General features: G+C 36.3%; 1 protein-coding gene across 1 annotated transcript in view; it reads right to left on the minus strand.

Annotated features, from left to right (window-relative positions):
* The window catches only part of LOC106058074 (probable G protein-coupled receptor 85), a 35,402-nt gene that overhangs the window by 12,668 nt on the left and 1,731 nt on the right, over window positions 1-21,003 (minus strand). The gene's annotated exons all lie outside the window — the stretch shown is intronic.

A 21,003-nucleotide genomic window follows, 5' to 3' on the forward strand; every position in this document is an offset into this window, starting at 1 on the left:
GAACAGAAACCATCACACCTATGCATGTTGTTTAATAAAGGTGGATATAATGATCGAATAGATCATACTAGTTGTTATTGTTGTTATAGTTCTTATTGTTCACACATTTAGAAGAGAGACCTCGCAAACATCCATTAAATTGGGCCCCTCAATTTGTAAGGCCGGCCCTGTTATAACTTGTTGACTATTGTCATTATGTGGCGGATTGAAATGTTTCTCGCTCTAGAATCTTAGGGTAGTTTAAACCATTGAGATATTACGAGACAGAAGACAGTTAAAAACACAGACACAGGCATAGACTAAGAGTATATCATATCCTTCCCCTTTGTAAATATTTAATTCGAAGACTACTCTCTAGTAGTTTTAGTCTTGTTTCCATTAGTCATTAAGAGCAGAAGTCTTCAGAGACCCAGCAGACGACACAGAGATTTGTTTAAAAAGTAGGAACAGAAACAATGTAAAGGGAAAACGAAAAATAAAGTCACCGAACAGCAAGAGACATAGAGCGAGAAAGAGAGAAAGAGAGAAAGAGAGAAAGAGAGAGTAAAGAGAGAGAGACAATAAGAGAGAGAGAGAAAGGAGAGAGAGAGAAAAGGAGAGAGAGAAAAGGAGAGAGAGAGAAAAGGAGAGAGAGAAAAGGAGAGTGAAAGATAAAGAGAGATAGAGAGAGAGAAAGAGGAAAAAAAGAGAAACAGAGAAAGAGCGAGAAAGAGGGAGGGTGAGAGAAAAAGAGAGAAAGTGAGAGAAAGAAACAGAAAGAGAGAAAGAGCGAGAAAGAGGGAGGGTGAGAGAAAAAGAGAAATAGAGAGAGAAAGAGAAAGAGAGAGAAAGAGACAGAGAGAGAAACAGAAAATGATGAGTGAAAAGAAAGAGACGAAGTGAAAAGAAATGAGTAAAGAAACAGCTGCTTAAACGATCAGTTCCTAATATTATCAATCTAAAACAACAAATCCCAAAGCAGTTAATTGTCTATAAATTTGTTAAGCCGATGGGCAGATCGAAAGCCAGTAGAACAAATTGTCGTGGGAAAATATTTTGTAATTAAATAATCTTTAATCACTGCAACTTTTCTCCTCCTAAAAAATTGTAATTGCTGAAGATAATATTTAACAAGATTACAAAGAGAGTTTGTGTTACACAAACTCAGAGGCGGCCCCCGTCGAAGTCGGATCCCTGTCGGATCTGCATATTCGCAAATAATATTCAAGAGGTGATTTAATTTTGATGTAAAATGTTTTACACGTTTCGGATGTTCCTTCAGAGTTGAAGATAATTACTTCCTAGTCAAAACCTCCCGCAGGACGACGGGGGATGGGAGCGGGCAGGGTTTGAACCCTGGGCCATCCATAAATCTGAACGACAGTCCAGCGCGCAAACCGCACGACCAGGCAGCCATCCGATGGTCAAAGGTAATAATGTTTCAAAGATTCATTTGCCGTAAATTTAAATTTAAATTTAATAAAAAAAATAGTAGATTAGTTTTAGTATATTAAAACATTACAATATTGATCAAAACGTTTGGAAATGAAAATCTACACTTTTTTTTTACACTTTAAGTTTAGAAATTGAAATTCTACACCTTAATCTAGTCTATTTTAGTCTAAACTAGATCTAGAAATTCTAGATCTAGACTCTAAAATAATTTTAATTAGAATATTAATCCAGATCTAGATATACTGTAATAAAAATCTAGATCTAGTTTAAAAAATCTAGATTAGATCTAAATCAAGATATCATTCCTTTTTTAAACGCGAGTCACATAACGAGGCTTAATAAACATTACTATACCGAGTTCTTTTTTCATTTCATTTGAAGAATTAATTCCATATAACGTCAGAGGGAAAAAAAAACACTACGTCACACGGCCTAGCTAGACTAAAAATCGCCTTCATCTATAAGAGCCATTTATCGAGTGTTCATAGACTTTGGTGCACCGAGTGCGTTCTTTAAGCATTTCATTTAAAGAATTCATTCCATATGACGTCAAAGGAAAAAAAAACACTACGTCACACGGCCTAGCTAGAATAAAAATCGCCTTCATCATTACGAGCCTTTTATCGAGTGTTCATAGACATTGGTGCACCGAGTGCGTTCTTTTAGCATTTCATTTAAAGAATTCATTCCATATGACGTCAAAGGAAAAAAAAACACTACGTCACAAGGCCTAGCTAGACTAAAAATCACCTTTATCAACACGAGCCATTTCTCGAGTGTTCATAGACATTGGTGCACCGAGTGCGTTCTTTTAGCATTTCATTTAAAGAATTCATTCCATGTGACGTCAAAGGAAAAAAAAACACTACGTCACACGGCTTAGTTAGACTAAAATATGTTTTCATTAATACAAGCAATTTTTTTCGAGGGTTAATAGACATTGGTGCACAGAGTGCGTTCTTTTAACATTACATTTAAAGAGTCCATTCATATGACGTCAAAGAAAAAAAATTCCATTACCTCACAATAGGCTAGTACCGGTACCATAAAAAAAATGTCTTTATTTACACGAGATATTTAACGAGGGTTCATAGACATTGGTGCACTGAGTTCTAATAGATATTATTTAAAAAGGATCAAAGCCACATTGTTTTTGCGTTTTGTCTGTCAGTCGGTCTGTCCGTTATCTTGATATAAAAAAAACAATTAAAAGTTATTAAAAATTGATTAACCTTTATTTTACGTTTCAAAACATCGCAATAATTTTTAGGTATGAACACAATTGAAAAGTTTATATAATAGATTGTTCCGGATGTTTGTATAAATAGTAAAAGAAAAAGAGAATTTCAGATAAATGTAATACCGTTAATTAAATTTTTTGGATGGTCTCGTATAAAAATTAGATGTACTACAGCCACGTGGAGAGATTTTCATACCTTACTTTGGTGTTTGGATTCTGTTTTCGGTAATAGTTTAGATACGCAGATACCTTTGCCGACCACTATGTTGTTTGTTAAGCATATTTATCTCCCTTACCTATATTGAACTTTCAATAACTTTTTTTAAAGAGAGTTTTTGTTCTTATGCTGTCAACTTATGATTTTTTAAGTGTATTTACTGAAATGAAGGTCTAAATAAAATGTTATTAATAAATTGATGAACTTGTTGTTTCTTCTTTTTTTTTCTACTTATGAAATTATTAATTAAAAAATATATGTTAACAATTAGATCTATAATTAATATATTAACTCACCAAGCAAAGCGAAATAATGATAAAATAAAAAACAAATATGCATGAATTAAATGAAATGAAACACGCATCTAGATATACATGTTATGTTTAATTATTATTATTTTTTGAACAAAATTATGCATTATGACTTAGTGATCTTTTTAGAGCAATGACAATAAATGATATAGATCTAGTACGGGAAACTTATTACTATAAGAAATAATACTTTTATGTTTATCTGTTGATGATTAAGACTACAGTTAGATCTATACATTTCTAACGAAATTTGAGCGCTCTCTATTTTCGTAAAATCACACCACGAAGAGAAAGAATTTTATGAAGCTGACACAGATCAGTGTCCCTTTCTCTTTCGCCGTGAGGTCTTCTGAGTGGAGTCTACTGTCTACCAGAGATTGTTTGGCGTGTGTTTTATGATCAGATAGGACTATTGTCTGTGTTTATAACTCTTACCACTAACTCTGGCTCCACCTCTCTTGGAGGGAGGATAGGTCGAGTGTAACTAGATCACGAACGTCTTTGTTAAACGTTACGTAGCACCTGTTAAACTATCATGTTTCACAATCTGAAATTTACTTTGCGTAGAGTGGGGAACAAAAGCCAATGTATAAAGAAATACATAAGAAGCATATACACTACTATTTGGATAATTTATGCATCTTTACTTTCGGAGTTCATTAAAAAAAAAATCCTCACCTATTACACTGAATTTGTTTAAGATGTGTAGTTGTGGGGGGGGGGTATCGACTCCACCTACCAACCCTTCTCTTCACATGGATCCACTAGCGCCCATGTATTACATTCCGTTACGGAGTCCAAAGCAAGTTTTTCTCTCCCGCCGTACCGTACAGGTGGCGATTGTCTCCGTTTATTCTTACGTACCTTTAAACCCTCGCTGCGCCGGCCGTCACACGCGATCTTTGTCTTTACCGCAGAACTAGGTGTGATGTAACATCACCTTCCCCTGCTCGGAGCTTCGCCGGCGCCGTGGTCATATTAGGTCATCTACTGCTAGGATCGCTGGTATGCTCATAAAGGGAGAAGGGCAAGGTACGGTGTTTTACTTGGTCAAAATTTATCCTTCTTCGCCTTCTTTGTCGGTTCGTTTCACCGACATGGAGTTAAACTGAGGTCTACGTCGGATGAGACTAAGACTGAAACGTGACGCAACATAAACCATGTCACGATCAAAACTCTCTTGGTTGTATCCTATAATGTCGGCCAGCTTCTACAGATAGTTATGTACGACTAAAACTCCCGTGGTTGGATCATATCGTGTTGGCCGGCAGTCTATAAGTAGTTACATCAAGAAGTAGTTATGTATGACAAATACACTCTGATTGTCATAGAGTCTAGTCCCCCTCCCCTATTTGGTCCACAGAAGTAGTGACATAGTATTTTTATCTTGAAGCTCTTTCATCTCATTAAAGAGATTTGATAAAGCCTTTGATTTTCATCGCCCCATCCCTATTTGGAGCCATCACAAGGTTACTAACTGTGATGCCATTGTAACATTTCCCGAATCTGTTATAAAAGGAGTTCCCTTCCACTCTTCAGTCCTATCGTTACTTTCTCTACCTTGTTGTAGATATTGCTTGTTCTTATATTGTGCATTGTTTTTCATTCAATATGATTATAAGTTACCGTACATAATAAGAGAAGGATAAAGAACTTGTACTTATAGCTACCATATTTTTTTTAACAGCAGCATATGGAGCTGATGAAAAAAGATACAACATGGGCCACAACTGCAGAAATGCTTGCAGCTGCTACACTACTGCAAAGAGACACCTATACATTCTCACCAAACCACAACAAAACAAAATACTCATGGCTATTATTAAAACCTTTATTTCATGATGCAAACACATACATACTATCTCACACAGACAACCATATATGCTGCAACATAACACTATTGCATACAAATGGTAATCACTTTGATGTGGTTGTACCACAAGAGGCCACATGTAACTGTTTTTTGCCAAATCCACTGCTTGGAGTATGATGCTTTAGCCTAAATTTTTAAGTGTTGATTAATATTTCATCTTACAATCTGTTCAGATTAGATCTATTTAGCTATTTGATTTTTTTCTTGCATGCTTTTAATATTTTAAATAACATTTAATGTCTATTATTTTCATGTATTTAAAGTCAGGGTACCGGTATCTATTTATTTAATTACTTTTATTTTGCCAATAAAAGATATTTTGTTAGGCTTAGAGTTATTTTTTTTTATTTTTCTATTAATTTTTTTGTCTGTTGTTATTACTTTAACTACATGATTTTAATTTCGATTTTTAGCTATTTTTCAAAGTACAAAAGATTGTTTGCATTTTAAATGAATTTTAATATTAGATCTAATAGATGCTAGAAAGAAAGACAAAGCAGCAACAGAAAAAAGTTGGCAAGTAATTCAAGGGAGATAGTCTAGTACTAAGCCTTAAAACCAAAATGGCGTATTTCCAATGACAATATATGGTAATAAGAAATAAAACTTAAAAATATATATTTTAAAAACTATTTATCTCCGAGGAAAACAAATTACATATTTGTAATCTGCATTTTTTTCTGCATATTCTGAAAATATAAGAGAAACCTAATTTAGCGTTTCTAGTGTCGTATACTAATACCCTGTTTTCCTTAAAAATCGGAACATAATATTAACGATAATTAGATTTTTTAATGTTTTAGGTAGAAAGTTAAATGTACTGTAAGAGAGTAGTGAGTTAAAATATTTTTCATAAAAATCCGTAAAAACATTATTTCGTAAATGAGAAGATTATTTGTTTATTAATTAGAAGAGGGAGTTCAAACAATTATTTGGCGTTAGTAGATTTTTAAATAAATTAGGAAATTTCTGGCGACGATTTGTAAGAAACAAAATCCGGAACTTTCTTTATCGATTACAAAACTTCTATGTTATGTTTTACAAGAAAATTAAATGTCTAAAAAGTAATTTTCAGTAATCAATTCTAGTAAATTACTTTTTTTAAAAGCCTTATGCGATTTCAAACAATCATTAGGCATAATTCATGTTTTATAAAACAATATCCGGAACATTTTTACACTTAATGAAATATAAGTCAGTATAGAGATTATGATTTAGCATTAATATGCTATTTACATAAAAAACGGAACAACATATTATTGATGATGTGTTTTTGCAACGTTTAAGCATGGAAATTGAATGTAATATAAGTTAGAAGAGCAAACAAACATTTGTTGGCGTTGATTAGTTTTGCACAAAAAAATCCGGAACAATCAACTTTAGATACTTAAAACTATTGAGATGTTATGGGAGGAACATTAAAGGGTAAATCAGATTTTCAATAGCTTTTAGAGTTCTAGTTTTTTAAATCTAATCGTGACGGACAGACCGACCAACAGACAAAACGCACAAGAATAAGCTTCTTTTATTCGGATGGGGGCACTAAACAAACAAAAAATAAAATCTGATTTTTAAAAAAAGTTTAAGGAATTGGTTTAGCACCTGATCATGTTGCGACGTTACGCTTCTGCACGAAAATCGCTGCATAAAAAGTCCATTTAAAAAAATGTGCGTGATATTTACATACAAATTGCATTATTAGCCTTTATAAACAAACAGAAATGTTTTCTTTTAATTTTAGCAGCTAGTTGACCAGAAAAAACGTCTTTAACTATTATTTGTATTTGTTGTAAACATTTCCTGTACATTTTTAAAATATATTTGACTTAGTGATACTGAAAATACACAAAAATTGTCCATCTTTGTTAGCATATTGTAACATTGCCTCCCTTACATTTACGTAATTGTTTTAGAATTGGTGTATTTTTATGAAAAAATCGCTTGCATAATTAATTTTATAAATTAAACGGTTTGCTTTTAGAAAACCAAAAGTAGCCGTTGCACCTAAACTTTTCAAGCCGGATTTAATGATGAAATAATATTTTTCATATCTCTTCTAGTTTTCGAGATCTGAGTGTGACAGACGGACAGACGGACAGACGGACAGACGGACAGACGGACAGACGGACAGACGGACATTTTGCACAAACCTAATAGCGGCTTTTTCCCCTTACGGGGGCCGCTAAAAAGAATAAGAATTTCAATCATTTAATTGCTGAAATGATTAAGAAATGCAAAGTATTTTGTCAAGATATGATCTTTTATAGGAGGCGCGATGGCTGAGTGTTAAAGCACTTGGCTTCCGAACCAAAGGTTCGCGGCTTCCTGGTGAAGACTGGGAGTTTTTAACTCTGACTTTAGTTGGGGAAAAGTAAAGTCGGTAGGTGGTTATGCTGGCTACATGACACCCTTGTTAACAGTGGGCCACAGAAACAGACGACTTTTACATCATCTGCCCTAGAGACCGCATTGTCTGAATGGAGAACTTTAAGTATGATCTCTTATAGTTTTTAGCGTAGAGGTTGCTTCACTTTGCTTTAGCACTGCTTCAGTGTTGTGTTTGTACGATGCTAGACATTGTTAGAACTCCGCCCAGCAAACCGCTGACCACACAGTGCAGAAAGTGAACACTATCTTGTGCACTATACGAGACTGGACTAATTTGAATGTTCTTAGTGTTCCGCCGAAGAATGGTAATGAGTTGGGTAGCTACGAAGAAAACTGTGTGTAGAAAGCAGACTATTTGTATGTTTGTGTGTTCATCTTTTTGTATTCATTGGCTCTCACTCCATGTTGTAGAGTTGCTTGACCAAATGTTACAACCAGGGGTGGACTGGCATTCGGGCTAATGCCTGGTGGGCCGGTACAGAATGGGCCGGTTGTGCCGACACAAATGGGCAACTTTCACTAAAAGTAAGTCCTTAAATGATTTTATATATTCCATCTTCATTTTGATGGCTACTTATAAAGACATTATCCACGACATTGAGTAGTACACAGCGACTAGTTTGTTGATGTCTACAGTAGAAAGAAGTGTTCATGTCGCTGCTTTATCAAGTGTATGTGTTTGTACTCTTTCTCTTTTTACTCTTTTAGTCAAATCATTTCAAAATCATGTAATAAAGTTTTTGTGTGTAGATTTCATATAGCCTCTTACTGTAGAAACACAATACGTTACGTCATTGACGCATGCGCGAGATCAGTTTCCTGTATCAAACTTAGCATACAATAACGACAGGAACGTCCTACGGCACGCAAGATGTAAGCAGGATGTAGGAAGTAATGCCAGGGTCGATTTTGGCACCCAGTCCGCCCCCTATTACAAAAATATTTGGCTGAGGTATATTGTTGGAAAAATTAAATTGATTTACCTGGACGGCATAGACGTTTACATAACTACACCCAAGCTTTGTCGTTTGTTTAACATATATATTGATCAGCCAATTCTGACACGGGGGGTAGATATTGGTTGGAAAGATCATACACATTATCGATAAGAAACCATACCAATGGAAAAGTTCGCATCACATTTTTTAACTGTTTATTAATAATATGATCGATGATCAAACCTAATCTAAGGGGGTGAATTTATTTACCAGGAAATTTTAAAAAAATATATATGATGCAAAGTAATTAAAGAAAGAGAGTGAGAGACAGAAAGAGAGAGAAAAAGAGAAAGACAAAGAGAAAGAGAGACAGAGAAAAAGAGAAAGAGAGGGATAGAGAAAGAGAGAGATAGAGAAAGAAGGAGAGAGAGAAAAAGAAAGAGAGAAGTAGAAGGAGAGAAAGAGAGAGAAAGTGAGAAAAAATGAGAAAGAGAGAGAGAAAGAGAGAAAAGATTAGAAATATATATATAGAGAGAGAGAAAAAAAAGAGAGAGAGAGAAAGAGAGAGAGAGAGAGAGAGAGAGAGAGAGAAAGACATCCTGGGACTTTCGTTACCACTAAAAGTCTGCCCGGAGCACGTAGCACTCAACCAAGCACGGTAAGCTAATAGTGAGAATTCCAAGAAAAAAAAACACAAGCAAACTATTTTTTTAAAAATCTAGATTAACCAGGAAACAGCAATCTTCTATAATCTTCTCAATTGGAAGGCCAGTTCTTGTCATTATTTGAATTATACCTGACTAGCTTAATTTTTTTTTTTTAAGTTTAAATTTCTCTGTCGTGTGACTATAATCTCGTCTGTTGGCGCTCTCGTGAAGCTGGCATGCGTGTCAAAGAGTATCTCCACTTTTGACAGATGACCTATTTTCTATGACATTCTGCCTGCCTGAAGTAATCGTTCCTACGTTTTGATTTCTGCCTGCCTTCATCCGTTTTAATGATAGTGGTTTCAATTTTTATGTGTAATACATTCATCTTCAGTCCAGAAAATTGATATTGTATGAGAATCGACCCATTGATTTTTAAATGTTTACCGCAAGCAAAGATTGGTGTCAGAAGCGGACTTGGGGTCTTGAAAAATTATAAATTTAGCAGCAAGCAGCACATGCTTTAAAAAGCCATACTCAACAGATAATGAACAAAGTATATGTATCCAGAAATCAGCACCGTGTTGTTACTACAGAATTGACCTGCTTAGTCACAACTGATGAGTCATAGAAGTTTTTGTAAACAATGATTTTATAATGGGGGGACTACTAGAAATTACTTACAGAGAGGTGAAAGTTTAGGCGGAGTAGAGAGTGCTGTGAAATGGCCTCTCCCGTTGGATGATAAAATAAAATAAAACCCACATATAATATTTAAAGCTGCCTTTCTCATTCTGATGAGAAGGTAATTACGTTCTACGCATTTCATGTGTCGATCTAGTCATGCATGCTAATCAGCGACTTAAACTCTGCTAAGTTATTGCTTTTTCTGGCTGATTCAGGCAACCCATTACATTCTATAACAACGGGACCACGAAAGGAGCAAAGAATAAACATAGTTTTCGTGGATCTTTATTTAAAAATAAAGCGAAAAGAATTTTTTTTTTGGGGTAAAGAAAAGGTTAAATTAAATTATTAAACTGTAACGTGTTTTCATCTTCGAAGGTTTGACTTTTTAAAAACTTTTTTTCACGATAGGCTTCTGCAAAAGATCGACTCAAAGCGACCCTGTGGATCTTGATGACGTTTTAATACGTCTACGCCAGCGTGATTCTGTCTGTACTTTATAACCGTTGAATATCTCCCAAGCGCTGTATCATCATTCTGTTAAAGCATTGCAGTGACCAAACACAGGCCCGATACACTTCGTGAACGTTCGTTGTTTCGTCAGGGAGAGGGGACACAAAGGTTGAGAAGATTTGCTTAAAAGCCCCAATTTTTTAAACAATGTCTTTTGAACTTTCATAAAATAATATTCTTTCAACTCATATGTTATTATATATATATGTCAGTGCGTCTGCGTGTGTAAACAGAAGAAAAAAAATACAATGAGCGAGAAGTCGACATTTCCGCCTCAACACACACACACACTAACGGTAAATGTGTTTAGGGACCTGTGTTTAATATTTTACGACATTGATAAAACAAAGATTGCCTGTCTCACATAAGACAGACTCAGTCTAGGGAATCTATTACAGACAGAAATGGAAAGACAGACCCACAGAAAATCATATAAATTGTGAATACCGATTTGGGAAATTACAACCACCGGCGGTCGACATTTATATAATTGGTTTACATTATTTGCTCTTACTGTTTAGGGTTAAGGTCGCCTATCTGGTGAGTGTTTTGAGATTAAGTTTAAAAGGCATTGTGACATAGTGGTCAAGTATGAAGTCAAAATTTTCCCTTATGACCTGGTCGGAGATGTCCTTTTTTTTTTCAACATTTTAAACTCATCATTATCTCTCATTAAAATAGTTTAAACCAATGTTTCCATTATAGATAGAACTTGTATGCTTAGTATACTGTTACAGCATTTATGTACACAAAGCCTGAACTTATTAAGAGTATATAAAACCTATCAATATACAGAACCTATCCCTGGTCATGGATACATTTTTATATACTTGTGAGTCTTGGACGATGACTGCAGAGCTAGAGAGGAGGATCCTAGTAATGGAACTGAGATGCTACAGAAGGATCCTAGGTATCACGTTCAAAGAACACGCATAACAAACCAAGAGATTAGAGACAGGGTTACTGCAGCGATCGGACTCCATGATGACCTGCTAACTATAGTAAAAAAACGCAAGCTCAAAATCTATGGCCATATCTTAAGATCTTCGGGGCTCGCAGAGACCTTCCTTCAGGGAACAGTACTAGGAAAAGGAAGAAGAGGCAGACAGAGAACGCGATGAGAGGACAACATAAAAGAATGGACGGGCCTGCCATTGGTAGAGGTTCTAAACAAGGCAAAAGATAGGGATGAATGGAGAAAGACAGTCGACAAATCTTGCTTGGTGCCCCAACAGTCCAAAAGACTAAGGTAAAGGTAAAGGTAAGGTAAAAGAGCCTATCGTTATGAAGTTTTGAGAATGTAAGTTCTCGTACATGTGACATGGCTAAAAGTTGTTTGTTTACGATTGGTGAATGAGGTCCATTTTCTCGCATACAATCATATTTAGTTGGCATGGAAATCTTTCAATATGGCGCCCTGCGCGTTCTTTCTGTTGTCTGTGTATTTCATAATCTCTAACACTTTTCCTATTTTAATTTTCTGAAAATTTTCTTAAGTTTCCATTACATTGTCACCACATTATTTTTTTTTATTGAATTCTCTTCTTCATCTCATTTTGCCGACTTAATGCTAAAAGGACATTAAAACGTAAAGAGCAGATTACTGTAATTAACTTATAGTGTGAATATTTTCTAAACAGAATAAAAGCTTTTTTCATGTTTTATGAGACAATGAAACTGACCACTGCGGTCAATGGTCTCAGATACATTTGTTTTATTGCTGTTGATGTAATTCTAGTTTTTAAGGCGCAACGGAAACTTAAAAACATGAAGTATTTTTTGTTTTTATTTCTTTTCCATTTAATATTAGAATACCTCAAATACTGCACACAATCAAAAACAAAATTCTGTGGAAGAAACAGAAAATTGAACAATTCTTTGCCCTTTTTACTACTCTAGAACAAAGAACTGCACTAATTAGCTGTGTGAACGTGCGTTCGTGAAAGGTGTGAGTGTGTGAGAGTGTGTGTGAGTGTGTGTGACGGCGGAATCGGAAAAGATAATGTTGGAAAGGCAATCTAGATCTAGAGGTAAGGAGACAATCGACAGAGTGTGTTGGTTTTTATGTTGAGGGTTGGCGTCCCCCTGTGAGGTAGATCTAAAGGAGGGGAACGTGTTTCTATTTCTTAATGAGCATCACCCGACGGGCCAAAAATAGTTTTTGTGTATATGTGGAGCGACTAGAGATAAGGGCTGAATATAGAATCTACAAATCTATACTTATGTATTTAGTTGTTTATACATATCTAGCAAACTAAAGAGATATGAGTGTGAAAGTGTGTATGTAAATGATATTTGTTCTGGGGGTCTAGACCTGGGATGAACTTGGATTGGTGACGAGACAGCGAGGATTAGTCCTCCCGTAGTGACCATACAAGTCAAGTGACACGGCAGATACATCTCCCCGCAGCTGGACACTCTTGCAAGACATACACCATTGACTCCTCTGAATGACCACAGTGTTAGCAACGAACATTAAAGTTTAGCTGGAACCGGACACATTACGCACCTATGGGACAGGGCACTGTCCTACACTGTGCTATTATCGCTTTTAGCCACCACCATGGGAGACTCCCATGACTTTGATGGATTCCTCCAAGGATTTCAGCCACTTCTTACGTACCAGATCCGACAAAGCAAAACAAATATCAGTGTGCGTGAGAAAGAACATTTCCTCTCCAATTGTATCATTGCATATCCACATTGGACTGTTCCAGGTATAAAGCAAAAATATTTTCTTTCCTTAGAGGCTGTTAGAATTCATGTCCAAGTAGACAACGCATAGATTTGTAGACATCATACTGCGCAACTAGGTACAGATATAAACTACGATACAATAAAAATAAATTCGTTGGTTGTGAAAAGTTCTATATTTATAGTTGTGAAGGCGATAGGTTTTAGTATTGAATATAAATACTGTTTGTGTCTTGTTTGTATATATAAGTTGTTGGTACGAGTGTCAGTAATTGTTAAATTTTTGGTCCCTCTGTCTAGTTCCAAGAAACACTAAGAGATAAAAAATATTGTACGCTTGCTCATAACAAAAAAATAAAAGCATGAATGTCCATCTCTGATGTGTGCGGTACACGATGTGACTCCCGGATTCTCTGGTTCTCTCTCTATCGCATCAATACTCTCACTCCAAACCTTGACTCTTTTTCTCTGCCACCGTCTTTTTATCACTATCTCTGACTTTCTACTGCACTTTCAATGTTCACATCTCTCTCTTTTTGTACTTGTTTCTCTTTCTCTTTCTTTGGTGCTGCCCCAACTCTTTCCATCTCTTTCTTATCTCTCTCTCTCATCTCTCTCTGATCCCAGTTTCTCTCTCCTCCCTTTATCATCTTTCTTTCATCTCTCTCCTCTTTCATCTCTCTCCTCTTTCTTATCTCTCTTATCTCTTCCCCCCTCTCTTTCTAATCTCTCTCATTGATTTTCTTTTATCATTGTCTTTTCCCCATCTCTCTTTCCTTCTTTTTTAAAAATTTCTTTTTGATATTCCTTCTCTTAGATCATATTGCCAACTAGCTTCCCTCCTTCCCTCTCTCTCTCTTTCTCTCTTTTCTTTCTCTTTCTCATCTCTCTTTCCCTTGTTTCCTAATGCTATCAAATTGTTATGACCGGCTCTATAAAAGAACCTGTGATAATAATCTCGGGGGTGTGTGGGATGGCGATGGAGGCGCTATCAGGTTTTTGGAGGGGGGGGGGATATTGGTGGGAATATGAAACGGAGGAACAAAAGCAAGGGGCGCCCCATACGTTTCCTATCAATAGAAAGAAATTCAATCTGCAAACACATTTGTAGTCTATTGGAAGAAATGTTGTGGGATTGAACATGGAGAATGGCACAGAGAGGAAGCTATGAAAGAGGAACAAACTCTCAATGACGCCCATCCTATCTAAATACTATATTAATAAACCCGTGTCAAATCAGTTCAGACTTATTGAAAGAATACTTATAGAAAGTAGAGATATGGTAGACATGTAATGAAGTAAGAACAGACTACTGACAATGTGGCATTTAACTTAAAAAATTGCTTTAAGCAGGCAGTATATAATATCAAACACAATAGCTAGCATGATACGAGCCTTTTAGTGATTCCCTTCATATGTTTAAGACAGTAACACTCTTTTCCTTAGTACTTTTTAAATATTGGTGTGGCGGATCCTGAAATTTATAGGCACCAGAGAAACTCCTGCACCTTGAACTAGGGTTATTTTTTTTTGTTGAGATTTGGTGGCCCATAAAATAAGAAAAGGAATCGGGATTCAAAAAGGCATTGCTATTCGAGGACCACTGTGAACTATTGTAACACCTTTAGTAAAATCACTAAATTTAGAAAGCCTTCAGGACAGAAGACGCAAAAGTAAAGTAGCAATTATACATAAAACACTGAACCATAATCTTCAAATACAAAAACAAAATTTAATAAAATACTCCTATATTCAAAGTGATGAATACAATACAGCTGCCGTTATTATGTTTCTGTCACGTGATATACGTGTCAAGATAGTAGGTTAAAAAAAACAAAACTTTTTTGTTTTCAAACTGGTGTATTTCTAGAACACAGAGTCATTGCGCAGCAAGATGTTGACATTAGTTAGTTAAAATTAAGACGACATTAAAATTTTCCATATGTGCCAAAATTAGCTTTGATGGTTCGAGCAAAGGGCAAAAGACCTAGATTGTAGAAACTATATAAGGAGATGAAATATCTGTTTCGGGGCCAGTGACCGTAGTGAAAGTATTGAAATTAAATTGTATTGTTTTTTATGAAGTGTTTATTCATTATTAAAATAATTACAAGTTCTAGAATAAAATTCTTTGATTTACGTCAAAAACGTATTTCTCTGGCATTACGATTTTTTTTAAAGAAAACAGACTTAGGATTGTAAAATCACAAAATTGGCTACAGTCCTTGCAATAACATCGTATTATCTACACAATCCTACCGTTACAGTTTATATGTGATGGTAACTCGTCGTGTGACTACGTTAATGTCGTGCCGGAGATAGGAGTGTTGTACTAAATTTAATTTTATTTGCATCCTAGCCCATTTCACAGGGTTCGAACCCGTACCACCAAGGACGACAGTCTAGAGTGCATACCACACGTGTAGTAAAGCTATACTATACTGACATGGTTTTCAACTCTAGGTGTTAGAAAGTCTACAGCACGCTTCACCTTCACTAGTCCCTTAGTCTGTGGGACCGTTGGGGCACCACACAGGATCTGTTGACAGTCTTTGTCCATTCCTTACAGTCGTTTCTCTTGGATAGAACAACACACTGCTAGTCCACCACAAGATGAAATTATATCAGAGATTATATCAGAGATTATATCAGAGATTGTATCAGAGATTGTATCAGAGATTGTATGATAAGTGTCTATAAATTATTCTAATGAAGTTTCTTGAACAGACCACCTAGTCAGCTCAGCTTTTTAACTATAATATCATATCGCTGTGAAAAACATGGACTAAACACATTTCTCGGATGCTAACCACCACTCTTGTACTGTACTCTTCCGAACATGTATATCACATCCGCGAGAGAATATAGGTCCTCTAAGATAAAATAGATCGTTATTTAGATCTAACAAATCGGTCGATCATCTTGAGGTTAAGTATCCCCTTCCACCAACCCCCCGCCCTCCTCTTCAAGTCCCTTTCTCGGCAACGTGGAAGAAAAATAAAGTTACATAATCCTAGGAGGGAATTGCGAAGTTCAAGGGGACATTACTGGACCCAGCAGACGAACAGGCAAAAGACGCAATAAGCATAAACATGACAATAACTAAGATTACGTCCCTTGATTATCTTGGATGAATTTTCGCTTTTATTTCCCCTTTTTTTACCAATCTACAACAATGAACAGTAAAAGGAAAAAAGTAAAGTGGCGTCAAGGGAGATGGGGGGAGAGGGGTGCCAACGAAATTAGATTGCTTATGAATACGTGAGCATGTTCGCGCCAGCCATATTACTTCAGGTTATTTCTAAACCCCAAGCCTGACGTCATTGCAAGCGACAATTCGTAGAAGACATTGATTGGCACGAGAACCACATCTTCAAAGCGAGAAGTGCAACTGTGCATCCGGTCTGTCAGATTGTATCACAAGTTACGCCCCCCCCCTCCCCCTGTTTTTTAAAAACTTTATTCTCCGCTCCTGAGCATCGACACTTCATCGACAGCGAGTCACGTGACTTTACGCACAAACCACAAGTTGACAGAAAGACTAGAAGGCTTGTCCAACAGAAAAGAATGAAGTTCTAAAAGAAATATTTTTAGAGAATTTTTTTTTTCATCTTTGTGCATACTGTAACCACTGTTTGACCGTCCGGCGTTCTATGATCTTGCATAACACTGTAGGAAACTGTAGTGTAGGACACACACACCTCTGTTAAATTACCATCTCAATAAAATAAACTCCACACAACTCCCCCTTTGTGCACTGCGCCCACCCATATGAAACCGTAAACCATATCCTCTTTGAATGCCCCTTCCTAATCCACCTTAGGCAGACCCTACTTCCACTTCAGCCCAACATAACCAACACCCTGTACGGCAGTGCTGAACAGCTGAAGAAAACAGCACACTATTTTTCCTTGGCACAGTCTGCAAAAGAGCTCACAGCTCAGCAGCAATAAAGCCGGCTAGAAGAAGAAGAAGTAGGACACTGCATGACTTGATGCCACCCCTTCCTCAACGTATAACGCCGGAGATACTAATCCTAATCACTTTCTTTTGTTTCAATATGGCGGCAGCAAATATTGTCGTCTTCCCATAATGCCCCTCCTTTAGCCTATCTTCTTTCACTTCTCTAAAGCCAATAAGAAACGTTACTTTGTACGATGATAAAAATAGACATTACCAGGATGAAAGGGGAGATAACTGTGGTGGATTTCATGTCAAAATAGTCCTAGATCAAATTGATACAAAATTGTCGTTTTCACAATGGAAGCTAACAAAACTTTTGAGGTATTTGTTACTCCATGAGCAGTATAATTAGGAGGTTAGAGATTTAACTCTTTGCATCTAGAATGTAGTATTTGTAGAATCTCGTCTTTCCATAAAAAGCTATGAGCACAACATTCATGTAAAAGTGCTCATATTCTTGCATAAAAGTAGTCTATCATACAGAAAAATAACCAGAAGCAATCCAATAAAGCACTTATGGTAGTGTTTCCGATGGAAGGAATGAGAATGAAAGATCTCAAATTGTTTAATTCTGATAACGTGACACGATCAGACATGGCATCAAGTCACATGATTTACTTTTGTCTTTCGATTCTTTCATCATTATTTAGAAAACTCAGCAAGATCATTTTTTGAAAACTCTTTTTGTAAATAAGTTTTTTTTTGTCTCTCACTTCATGCTACTGACATGGGTGTTTGTTTCCTCCAAGAGAAAGTGGGCATGAATTGCCCATACCAGACAACCACTCCTGTAACATTAAGTAGCCCATACCAGACAACCACTCCTGTAACATTAAGTAGCCCATACCAGACAACCACTCCTGTAACATTAAGTTGCCCATACCAGACAACCACTCCTGTAACATTAATTTGCCAATACCAGACAATCACTCCTGTTATTTTAAGTTGCCCATATCAGACAACAACTACTGTAACATCAACTTGCCTAACTCAGACAACCTCTACTGTAACATCAACTTGCCTAACTCAGACAACAACTACTGTAACATCAACTTGCCTAACTCAGACAACCTCTACTGTAACATCAACTTGCCTAACTCAGACAACAACTACTGTAACATCAACTTGCCTAACTCAGACAACAACTACTGTAACATCAACTTGCCTAACTCAGACAACCATTCCTGTAACACCAAGTTGCCCGACTCAGACGATCACTTCTGTAACCAGACAACCAAAATGCTTCCTTTAAAATAAAGTTGCCCCTGTCAGACAACTAGAAAGTTTCCAGTAAAATAAAGTTGCCCGTGTCGACAAAGCATAAAGCACACTTTGATTTAATAGCGCACAGTGATACGGCCTTTTGATAGTGTCACATTTGAATTAACCCCTTGACCTCCATATCCTCCCCCTCCCTTTAACCAACGACCCTAAGAAAGCGCCGTATCTTGATATCTCCCCCCCCCCCCATTTCTCATCGGCTCTGTCAGAATAGTTTGATTGACATATAGGAGTACGGTCCAGACAAACCACACATGTGCCTTCACAACTGCCCATCAGAAGCCAGAGTGGATGCTGTCAGAATCTTTAAAGAATTGACCGGAAGTGCCAGAGAACGGGAAAAAAATCATTTACGTTTATTCTGATTCATGGTTTCACTCTGTGTCGGAGTTTAAGCATTGAATGAGGAATAGAAACAAGAGAGTGCTTGATATTGTGACGTGGCGTTATGGAAATGATGTGGAGAGCCTAAGGTAGAGTGCATTCGGAAGGCGTCAGTCGAAAACAATTGGAAGGCGTCAGTCGAAAACAATTGGAAGGCGTCAGTCGAAAACAATTGGAGCGTCAGTCGAAAACAATTAGAGCGTCAGTCGAAAACAATTGGAGCGTCAGTCGAAAACAATTGGAGCGTCAGTCGAAAACAATTAGAGCGTCAGTCGAAAACAATTAGAGCGTCAGTCGAAAACAATTGGAGCGTCAGTCGAAAACAATTAGAGCGTCAGTCGAAAACAATTGGAGCGTCAGTCGAAAACAATTGGAGCGTCAGTCGAAAACAATTGGAGCGTCAGTCGAAAACAATTGGAGCGTCAGTCGAAAAAAACAAAACGTGAAACGAAAACACAGAAACGTAATCTTCGTACTTTTAGCTTCACAGCGAGAATTGCTATCTTTTATTATAATGCCTCTATTCAAGTCACTCCTTCATGGAGAATGGATGCTGATCTCGACGAAATTTAAAAGTTGATGTATATCGCTGAAAAAGAGAATTACTAGCTCGTTGGCCTCATGGGGAAAACTCTAGTTTGACCGTTATAATTCTTCATAGTTAAAATAAATAAATGTAAATTGGCTAGAGAATTACAATCTTTTTAGGTCTAGAGCCAACATGGGGTAGTATTACAGTAATTATGTGATAACAGTCTATTTGAAGTTGCTTCATTTTTATTGAAGTTTAAAAACGTTGTTTATATTTTCACGTAAATCCAATAGAGTTTTCGTCTAGGTTCTGGATCTAGAAGTAGATCTAGACTAGATTTTAAGAGTTCAATATCATAACTCTGGTCAAGTGTTAGACATAGATATCCCTATAATAAATAAGCGCATAAGTGTGTCTTTCCTCTGGCTGATTCAGAAAATGCGTAAGTTCAATTTCAATGCATTCTAGCAGGGGACGGTGTCACAGGTTCGATAGCCGAATTGAATCATACTTTTTGTTAATTATTGTTTTTAATTATTTTACTATATTTGAAGGTTAATAACAGAGGTGTTGTTTTTCTTTTTAATTGAGCAAAAAAAATGTTGGTTATGGTGATTTTCCCGATACATTTTAAATAGAGTAATCTCCTCTTTGATTATATTCGATTTTTAAGATCCGGTCTCCATTCTTTAAGGAACAAAATACAGTAGCCTAGAAAAAGAAGATAAAATGACATGAAGAAAGATGTGGCTACATAAGGTAACCTAAAGAAAAATGTAATAATAATAAAATTAAAAAGGTTTGGAGAGTCTTTGTGATAAATTGACAAATTACTATAAAGAAAGTAATTGTTACCAACTCAATATCTTATAAATTACAGACGTGCTTTCAAAGAAGACAATAAGAATAATTCATTTAAATTATAATAAATATTTACAATTACTTTGTTCAACAAGCGAAATAGATTATCGATGTGATTTGAAATTTGCTAAAAAAAAAACACAAATATTATCATATACGTTTCAAAATACATAGTTTTCTATATTCTCTACACCGGATTCACCTATATTCTAGCTACACCTAAATTCTAGCTACACCTAAATAATAGCTACACCTCAATTCTAGCTACACCAAAATTTTAGCTTTTGAAAGTTATAAGTCAATGATATAAATGTGCGCATTTACCGCATTAATTTGTATTGTTTCGATAAAATGAGACCTATTTTCAACTACCGCCATGTAAAACATTTTCTTACCTGCAGTAGCCTGACGCAAGGAAAAATAGTGCCTCCTATTCAATCTTCAACTTAACTTCCTACATTGCAACAGAGAAACTCAGTTATCGATGTTTGAACAACTTTCGTCATTAATGATTGCAATGCGTGAACTCAAATAATCACACGATGGATACGATTGGAGAATATTTTGGTTATGTCAGACTGGTACTGGATCTCTTGAGAAGAACGGTAAAATGTTAGTCGAATGTTTGACATGTTTCCGATGTTTCTTCAGAGTTGAGGATATTCTACTTCCTAGTCCAAGCCTCCTACAGGACGAAAAGGGGGGGGGTGATAACGGTCAGGGTAGAAACCCGGGGCCATCGAGACGACCGAACGACAGCATCCTATTGTGTCTCTACTTATCTTAGCTCCTCGATGTATCCTATTGTATCTCTGCTTATCTTAGCTCCTCGATGTATCCTATTGTATCTTAGCTTATCTCTGAGCTTTCATTTTTTTACACGAATATTTAACACTGCAAAATAACAAACTGAAAGCTAACACACATTTGAAAGGCAAATCAATGTTCAAGAAAAATTTCAAGTCCCCCCCCCCCACCCCCAACGTTGTTACTGCATCAAATTGCTAGCAGCGAATAAAAGAAATCTTAACTTCCGGCGG

The sequence above is a fragment of the Biomphalaria glabrata genome, chromosome 4 (genome assembly GCF_947242115.1).
Source record: "Biomphalaria glabrata chromosome 4, xgBioGlab47.1, whole genome shotgun sequence".
NCBI lineage: Eukaryota > Metazoa > Mollusca > Gastropoda > Planorbidae > Biomphalaria > Biomphalaria glabrata.